General features: G+C 43.3%; 1 non-coding gene across 1 annotated transcript; it reads right to left on the bottom strand.

Moving 5' to 3' along the window:
- Positions 1-3,209: 3,209 nt before the first annotated feature.
- LOC115030154 (small nucleolar RNA SNORA70) lies at positions 3,210-3,349 on the bottom strand. Its single transcript, XR_003835778.2, has one exon. It is a non-coding gene; the product is annotated as a small nucleolar RNA SNORA70 (small nucleolar RNA).
- Between the last annotated feature and the right edge of the window lie 6,788 nt (positions 3,350-10,137).

Here is a 10,137-nt window from a genome sequence, read left to right as displayed (position 1 = left end):
TTGAATTGATCTTTGTTCAGGGACTTGCTTAACTCTTCTACAAGCAGATCCAGGTTTCTTAGCCCTATATGCTAAAGAGACTCTCTTTCCCCCAGTGTGCGTACATGCTCATTTCTATATGGGTTCACTTCTGGATCCACCACTCTATTCTATTACCCTATGTCAGTGACTCTCAGCCTTCCTAATTCTGCTTCTCCTCTGGTTAAAGAACAACAGATCTTCTTTTTTTTTTTTTCTTGTTTTTTTTTTTCTTCTTCTTCAAGAGTGTGGCCTTTGGACTCTTGCTGTGGTGGTCTGAGATTAGATGAGACATTTCAGAAAGATGTCTTAGGGACTCTTGGAAACAGTATTAGACATAATCCCTTTTCAGTAACCATTCCTGGAACTACTTGTTAATGTGTTTGAGGGGATTTGCACCGAAAGGCTGGACTCTATTCAAGTCCCCCCTGTTTCTCTAACTTTGTCTCTCTCTGTCTCTCTCTGTCTGTCTGTCTCTGTCTCTCTTTCTCTATCTCTCTGTCTCTGTTTATGTCTCTTTGTCTCTGTCTCTTTCTCTCTCTCTCTCTCTCTCTCTCTCTCTCTCTCTCTCTCTGTGTGTGTGTGTGTGTGTGTGTGTGTGTGTGTGTTCCTATGGTTACCATTGTCTTTCTACTGATTACGTCAGCAATCTGTCTTCTCCTTACCTGTGAGGGAGTAGGGCAGCACATTCCTGCCGGAGACTTATGTTCTGGCAATGTGACTGTCAGAGAATATTGCTGCTAACCTGCTGGCTTCTTGCTGTTTGAAAGAAACAAGTTCAATTCCTCAGCTGGCTTTGGCCATTTTCAGGGTTTGTTTTTCGGTGTTTTGTTTGTTGTCATTTGGGGCATAGTTATTCCTCTCATACTTTTTCTAATGAAATCCTCGGCTTAAATATTTGAAGGATCTGAGAGGCATAGGTGAGCAGATCTCTGTGAGTTCAAGGCTAGTCTGGTCTACAAAGAAAGTCCAGGATAGCCAAGGTTATCACACAGAGAAACCCCATTATAGATAGATAGATAGATAGATAGATAGATAGATAGATAGATAGATAGATAGATAGATAAGAAAAATAAAGAAAGGGAGGGAGGGTGGGAAGGGGGGAGGGAAGGAGGGAGGGAGGGAGGAAGAAAGAAAGGCAAGGAATCAAAAAAAGAAGAAAAATGTGAAGGATCATGTTGTCTGCAAATAGAGATTTTTTACTTTTCTTACTGATGGTCCCTTTATTTCTTTTTCTTTCCTATAGATCTAGCTAAGATTTAGGCACCATATTGAGTATAAGTGGAGAAAGTGGCCTCCCTGTCTCATTCCAGATTGTAGAGAAAATTCTTTCATTCATCTCCTCAAAGTGTAATGTCCGCTCTAGGCTTGTCATACACCACCTTCATTATGTTGAGGTATGCTCTATCCGTTTCTCCCTGCTTCAGAGCTTTTATCATGTAGGCACGTTCTTTTTTAGGGGACTTTATCAGTGGGTAAAAGATTTGTCTTAATTAGTTGTCCTCTAACTTCCACATGCATCCAGTGTCAAGAGCACATGTACACACATATACCATATACATACACACAATAATACTAATAATAGAATAAAGAAAAGAAAAAAATGTAAAGGTGTAACCAAAAGCAATTTGGGGAACAGAGAGTTTATTTGGTTTACACATTATAGTTCATTGCTGAGGGAAGCCAAGACAGGAGCCTGAAGCACAAACTGAAGCAGAGTCCATGAGGTACACTGCTTACTGGCCTGTTTTCCAAGGCTTGGTCATGTCAGCTTGCTTTTTACACAAATCAGGACCACCAGTGAATGGATAGCACCACCCAAAGTGGGCTTGGCCCTCCTACACCAACCAATCAAGAAAATGTCCCATAGATGTGCCAGATGGCCAATCTCCAATCTGATGAAAACAATTCCTCAACTGACAGTCTCTCTTCCCAACTAGGGGACTCTAGTTTGTGTCAAGTTGATAAAAAGTAACCCACTTAATCACATGTACAGGCATGTGTACATGTGTACGTGCATGCGTGCGTGTATGTGTGTGTGCGTGCACACACACACAAAGAGAGAGAGGGGAGAGGGAAAGAGAGAGAGAGAGAGACTATGACATTTAAAGCCAACAATTTTTTTTAAGTTTTATTTATTATATGTAAGTACACTGTAGCTGTCTTCAGACACACGAGAAGAGGGCATCAGATCCCATTACAGATGGTTGTGAGCCACCTTGTGGTTACTGGGATTTGAACTCAGGACCTTTGGAAGAGCAGTCAGTGCTCTTAACTGCTGAGCCATCTCTCCAGCCCTAAAGCCAACAATTTTTAATGGACCTTCTACAAAGCTGAGAATCATCCCATTGATCTTCCTGAGAAAGGAATCACAAATTTTACAAATAAGCAAATAGATCCCACAGTGGCCACTTCTGTAATTAGAGCATCTGGGCAAGCTGAGCTAAGTCCAAAGAGATGAGCTAAAGCAATTTATCTCCTGACACTCGTCATCCCTTCCAAATCCTCATTACAGAAGTAGGAGGGAGAGGCCACAGAAATTGAGCAGATGGATAGTTCAATCCCCAGAAACCCACATAAAGTCAAAAGCCAGGCTTGGTGGCACAGGATTATAATCCCAGCACCTGGAAAGTGAAGACAGTTGGCTCCCCAGGCCCACCAGTCAAACTCACCTCATTGGTGAGCTCCATGCCAATGAGATTCTGTCTCAGAAAAATAAACAGGAGAAATAATGCTGGAGGTTGACATCTGGTCTCCATAAACATAGTCATGCACCTACACCAACATGCATACACATGCGCACACAGAAAGAGAAAGAAAATTGATCCTTTAGAAATAGGGGCTGTGGAATAGCAAAGAAAAAAAAAAAGAGGACCTCAGGACCCAACACTTGTCCAGAATAGCAGGACTGTCGGCATAGGTAACCTCATAGCTGCTTTTCCATTACTATGCCTTCAGATCCATCTGCATTCAACTGTATGAAGCATTACTTCCTTAAGGTGTGGAACATCTGGCGGCCTGGGATCTTGAACTAGGTTCTACAAAGGGCTTCAGTCACCTGTTCCTTATGCTTCAGCCTGGCGCAGATGGTCAGAGTGAACCCTGGCCACTGTGCCCTGGGGCTTCCTGAAGGCAGCACCCACACCTGTCTGAAACCTAGACAGCGGTTAGCTCGGACACTGGAAACAGGAAATTGTGTCCAAGGTCCCTTAGGAGACCTAAGGTAACAGACTGCACACACTACCAAGGAAGCTGCTCTTTGTAACTACGGCACACCAGGCCTCCATGGGGTTGCTTTTCTTTTGAGATAGTCTTTTTTTTTTTATTACATATTTTCCTCAATTACATTTCCAATGTTATCCCAAAAGTCCCCCATAGCGCCCCCCACTTCCCTACCCACCCATTCCTATTCTTTTGGCCCTGGCATTCCCCTATATTGGGGCATATAAAGTTTGCAAGTCCAATGGGCCTCTCTTTCCAGTGATGGCCGACTAGGCCATCTTTCGATACATATGCAGCTAGAGACAAGAGCTCCGGGGTTCTGGTTAGTTCATCATGTTGTTCCAACTATAGGGTTGCAGATCCCTTTAGCTCCTTGGATACTTTCTCTAGCTCCTCCATTGGGAGCCCTGTGATCCATCCAATAGCTGACTGTGAGCATCCACTTCTGTGTTTGTTTGGCCCCTTTTGAGATAGTCTTATTCTGTAGTACACAGTGGCCTTGAACTCACTGCGGCAGTTTACTGAATTGTACGGATCAAAGCATGTACCACCTTACGTAGAAAGAGTGAGGTAGGTCTTTATGCTGTCCTCCACAAGCATGCAATTCATATTGCATAGAAAAATGCAAGTCAAAATTTATTATTAGGCACAACAACAAAAAAAATCACTAATTTTTTAAAGGCAGTTTTATATTTCCATAAATACTTAGGTCAGGTGTGGCGGCACATGTCTTTAATTCTCAACACTGAGGAGACAGAGGTAGGTAGATCGGCGATGGCTATATTGGTGATTCTCTGCCTTTAAAAAAAAGAAGCTGGATGTAATGGTGTAATGGCTTAGGCCTATAATCCCAGCATTGAGAAAGATGAAGCAGGAAGATCAGGAGTTCAAGGCCACTTAATGGTGTGCAGCTAGCTTCTTGTCTTGAAATGTTGAAAACATAAAGCATTGTAGCAAATATTAATTTTTTTAACCTCAGAAAGATACTGTGTGTGTAAAATGTCTTCATTATTAAATAATCCATTGTTTCATGATGCCAATATTATTTTTTAAAAACTAAAAACCAAGTTTAGTGTGGTGACATACACCTTAAATCCCAGCATTTGGTAGAGAGAGACAGACAGATGTCTATGAGTTCCAGACCAGTCAAGCTACATAGTGAGACACTCCAACAAACCAATCATGTTTATATTATGGGGTATTCACCAGAGAAGACTGCTTGGCCATGGGCTTAAGCCAATAGAAAGTCTTTATTAGTGGACTGGTGACTACACTCAGTGTTTGGGATCACAACGTAGTCCCAAGTCTTCTCAAGGTGAGCTTTGAAGCACAAAAACCACGTTCTGAGTTGACATACTTCAGTTAGCCAGAAGCAGAACTACAGAAGCCAAAAAGCAAGGTCAGTCCATTTAGAGACTTTCCCAGAACTATGGGCTTTGATGGATCAGGCCTTTGTTTTGGTTTTAGCAGGTGCTGCTGTCTATGTGTTGAGTTTTACTGCCTGAATGGTACTTCCATTATGGAGTTAGTTGTGCTAAGGTCTGAGGGTCTACTAAGGTCTGGGGCTCTGTTACATTTTGAGCATGATATAATCACAAAATTAAACTAGGAACTTTCTGCACGTGGTAGTGGTCACTTGTAATTCCAACTATTTAGGACACTAAGGCAGAAGAACCACAGCAGCCCATTAAGTTGGAAGCCAGCCTGGGCATAAAAGAAAAACCCTGTCTCAAAAAACAACTATGGAAGGTTGAACACTATTATTGAAACATATTCCACAATATTCTTTTCAACTTGAGACTATTTTTAACATCTCCGGGTGATATCTGTATGGTTGGTTGGGTTTTGGGGTTTGGGTTTTTTTTGTCTTGTTGGGGTTTTTTTGTTTTTGTTTTTGTCAGAATTGACATAGTGCATGTGTGGGTTGTCTGTATAAAATACAAAGGAGTAAATATGTGTTCTAACTGCACGTGTTCATAAAGTTGGACCATTTGTATTCATTTGTCATCTACAGATTTCTATGAAGGCAGTTTGCCTTGGGAGATGATCATCTTCACTCAGGGTGACCAAAAAAAAAAAAAAAAAAACTAAAAAAAACAAAAACCAAAAAAAACCTATGTACCCCAGACTAATGTTCAGTTCATGATTCCCCTGCCTCAGTCTCCAAACAGCACCATCTCACACTTTTAATACTTTTCAGTTCTGTATCATATATGTTCCCTTCATTTCAATAAATCTAGATATCTGGGGAGATAGCTCAGTTGGCAGTTTGCCACACAGCTGCTTGAGGTTAAGGGTGAGACCCAGAGCCCACATTAAACCTGAGAATGGTGGTGATGCGAGCTTGTAGTCCCACTGCTGAGGAGGTGGAAAGAGGAGGATCTCTGGGGTCCCTAGCCTGCACATGGTCTAATTGCTGATCCTCAAGAGCCAGTGAGGGAGATCCTGTCTTACAAACAAACAAACAAAAACAAGGTATATAGCTGCTGGGGTGAGACACCCGAAGTTGATCTCTGGCCTCTATAAATATATAAGTGCGGCGCGCGCGCGCGCACACACACACACACACACACACACACACACACACACACACGTCCTGCATCCTCCCCTGCCCCCCCCCGAAATAAAACAGTGTATAAGGTTTGGGACATGGCTCAGTAAGAGCACTTGCTGTCTGAACCTGTAAATCCACTGGGGGAAGAGGGACAGTTGGATCCCAGAAGTTCTCTGGCTTCAGCTTGAGTGAGAAATGCTATCTTAAAGAATAAGGCAGACCCAGTACAGGGGAACGTCAGGGCCAAGAAGCGGGAGTGGGTGGGTAGGGGAGCGGTGGGGCAGGGGGTACAGGGAACTTTTGGGATAGCATTTGAAATGTAAATAAAGAAAATATCTAATTAAAAAATGGAAAACAAAGAATGAGGCAGAAAGTGATGAGGAAATTACCCTATGATGCTCCTCTGGCCTAGAGCTCTTGGACTTGTGCACACACGCAGTAGTTCTAGGCCAAACTTTCAAGAGTTTAGGGGACATTTAGAATCCAAACTATGGGCTGGAGGGACAGCTTAATGGTTAAAAGCAATTGCTGCTCTTGCAGAGGACCTGAGTTTGGTTCCCAGCGCCTACATCAGGTGGCTCACAAGCATCGCTAACTACAGTTCTAAGAGATCCAGCAACCTTTTTTGCCTCCCAGGATACCTTCATACAGGTAGCATTTATTCACACAGATGCACATTCATTCATATACACACACATAAAAATTTCTGCAGGCTATTTGGAAGAAAAAGGAACGTGTTTACAAATAGCATCAGAACAACTGCACATCTAGAATATTTCTGCTAGAGAAATGAGAACTTATGTTCACATAAACCTCATGAACAAATGTTGATAGCAGCTCTATTAATAACTGCCCTGAGCTGGAAACAACCCAAATGCTCTTCAGTGGGAAACTGGATAAGCAAACTGTACTACACGTGTGCAATAGAATAAAACATTGATAAGCTCAACAATTTAGATGAAACTCAATGGAAAAAGAACCTTAGTGAAACCACGCCAAGCAAAACAGTCTCAAAAAATAGGAGACTGTATGATCTCATTGGCATGCCTTTCTTGGAAAGACAAAAGCAGAGTGGCGAAGGGCTACAAAGACTTTGGGCCAAGAAGATGTGGATACAAAGTGGAAATGACCATGGAGATTTTGGGGCTTCGGGATCGTTTCTGAATCATCATACGGTCAGTTCCATAAATCCACACAGGTGTTGAACTTCATAAAATCCAAAGTGACTGCAACAGGACTTGGTTAGATTTGTCCTCTCACTCTCTCCTTGCATTTAAAAACAAGATCTTGTTTATTCTTTTAACAATTTCATATGGGTAAATGCTGTATCTTTATCATATACATCCCAAACTTGTCCGGCTCACTTCTTCCAGTCACCCCTAGTATGGATTGGATTTTTAATCTTTCCAATCAAGCCCATTGAAATCCTTGCTTTCTCTCAAACTGTTTGGCTGCAGAGGTTCGCCTGCCTAGCCATTTGTTTTGTTTGCTCCTGAGCCGTTCATTTTTCTCCAAGCCATTTGTCAAGACTCTTACAGCATCACCTCTTTTGCATCTAGATTTTTTTTTTCTGGGTCTGTTGTAGGCCCTGATGTTGGGATAGCACAGTCTACTTATGCATTTCTTGTTGATTTATGATCAGGCTGTTTTCAGATTTTTGCTATTACAAGCAGTTTTAGTGCATGAACAGTCCTGCATTTCTCCTAGGTTTGGACATATGGGCAAGAATGCTAGGGGCTAGGGATGGAACTCATTGTTAGAGTATTTTGCCTAGCATGCTTAAGGCCCTGGGATAAATCCCTAATATGACATACATGCACACACACACACAAACACACACAGTGTTCAGCTTTTCTAAATTAGGACAGTAGAAAAGTAAATCAAACAATGCCTAGCCATCCTGTAGAAAGAGAAACAATGTGGTAATAAATTAGGTCAAGTCGTGAGAATCATTTGAGACCACACAAGCAGCTACATGGATACATTGCACAAATGTCAACCTAGCTGCTCTTGTAATGACAAGTCATGCCTGTAGTGATAGTGTCTGAGTCAAAGTAAACAATGCAGCAGCAAGCTCACTGACATAACCTTGGGGTTCTCACTACTGGACCTAAGGAGGCAGGCCAAGGTTGCCCACACCTATCCACGTGCAGGAGGCTGCTCCAAGAAACACCCTGGCCTTTGCTCATGAACACAAAGTTCTGCAACCCCAACCAGGAGTGCATATTTAAGACTAAGGTTGACCTGCCCTGGCTTCCCCAACCCCAAAGAAGAGCAATCCTAGACATCAGGCCAGAGCCCCTACCAGCTACATGTCTTGATATCGAACAAGAGCAGGTCCTGTTACTGGCCCTGTTCATAGTCTAAGACATTGCTCTTCGATGCACAGAAAAGGACCTCAAGGACCATCCTCTTTTCTAGATTCACCTAGCTGAGTGAATGCAGAATATTGTTTCAAGAAGAGAGAGCCAGTTAGATGGTTCATCGGGTGAAAATACTTACTGCCCAAACCTGACTGAGTTCAATCCCCAGGACCCACAAGGACAAAACCAACTCCCACATAGTGTCATCTGACCTCCACAAATTGTCTTCTGGCTTCCACACATGTAACATAGAACATAGAAGCCCATGTGTGTGTGCACACCACACACACACACACACACACACACCATCCTCATTTTGGTACAAACTGGGTTACTTTGTGGTAGAAAATTCTCTGTCCAAGAGAGAGAGAGAGAGAGAGAGAGAGAGAGAGAGAGAGAAAGAAGAAGAAGAAGAAGAAGAAGAAGAAGAAGAAGAAGAAGAAGAAGAAGAAGAAGAAGAAGAAGAAGAAGAAGAAGAAGAAGAAAAGGGAAGGGAAGGGAAGGGAAGGGAAGGGAAGGGAAGGGAAGGGAAGGGAAGGGAAGGGAAGGGAAGGGAAGGGAAGGGAAGGGAAGGGAAGGGAAGGGAAGGGAAGGGAAGGGAAGGGAAGGGAAGGGAAGGGAAGGGAAGGGAAGGGAAGGGAAGGGAAGGGAAGGGAAGGGAAGGGAAGGGAAGGGAAGGGAAGGGAAGGGAAGGGAAGGGAAGGGAAGGGAAGGGAAGGGAAGGGAAGGGAAGGGAAGGGAAGGGAAGGGAAGGGAAGGGAAGGAAGGGAAGGGAAGGGAAGGGAAGGGAAGAGAAAAGAAGAGAAAAGAAAAGAAAAGAAAAGAAAAGAAAAGAAAAGAAAAGAAAAGAAAAGAAAAGAAAAGAAAAGAAAAGAAAAGAAAAGAAAAGAAAAGAAAAGAGAAACTGGCCGGGCGTGGTGGCGCACGCCTTTAATCCCAGCACTCGGGAGGCAGAGGCAGGCGGATTTCTGAGTTCGAGGCCAGCCTGGTCTACAAAGTGAGTTCCAGGACAGCCAGAGCTACACAGAGAAACCCTGTCTCAAAAAACCACAAAAAAAAAAAAAAAGAAAAGAAAAGAGAAACTGTCCTAACCCTGATTTGAGGAGCAAATGAGTTTTGTCTGTCTGATTCACATTGCTCTGGGGAAGATTTGGCTGTGAGCAGAGTTGCTATGCAGGTGAGGACGTAAGATCCTAGGGAAACAAAGATGGGCCACGGAGCAACCATAGCTCCCATAGGAGTGATTCTGCTGTCTTGGAGCTCGGAGTCCATGTTTATCCCAGAAGAGTTACCCCACCCCCATCCCTCCTATATCCTGTGGCCCAAGGGCCCCACTTTTCTCTATCTAACTGCCTATCTAATTGCCATATCAATTATCTGTGATGGTGGGTTTCATTACTACATTTTCATACATGCACATGATGGATCTCAATCATATCTGCCCTTACCCTTTCTTATCTCACACCTACTAGGTGACTTCCTCTTCCTTAACTAACCTCACTTCCACTTTGATAACTTTCTTTTGTGATGCAAGGAGTTTAATTAGGGCCTTTTACAGAACAAGGGTGGGGGCTTATTTACAGGAGCACAGACACCTTAATAACTGGCTACACCACTCAAGAAAATGTCTCTTCCTCCCCACCAACCATGAGCTGCATATACATCCTCATGGAGGAGTGGGGGCTCCATGAGACCTTCCCAACTCTATGACAAGATGTTGTCCTCCCAAGTTCTGGAACTGTGTACCACCATGCCATCTGTTTTTAAACTTTATCCCCTCAAATGGTTCGTGTGAATAAGATTACCAAAGCTGAAAGCAGCTCTGCGTGACCTTTCTGCTATGTCTGAACTGATGCAGAGCTCAGGGGCTGGGAGGGTGGCCATTGACCTGTCCACTGTAGACTTCAGAACTTACGGTAGCAGTTCATCTCACTCTGCTAGCACTGGGGTCTTTCTCCAGTTAGCCATCTAATCCTACGC

This window comes from Mus caroli, unplaced genomic scaffold, assembly GCF_978045245.1.
Source record: "Mus caroli unplaced genomic scaffold, Mus_caroli_1 scaffold_5, whole genome shotgun sequence".
Lineage (NCBI taxonomy): Eukaryota > Metazoa > Chordata > Mammalia > Rodentia > Muridae > Mus > Mus caroli.
Note: the sequence above shows the minus strand (reverse complement) of the source record. Positions and strands in the feature narration are given on the sequence as shown.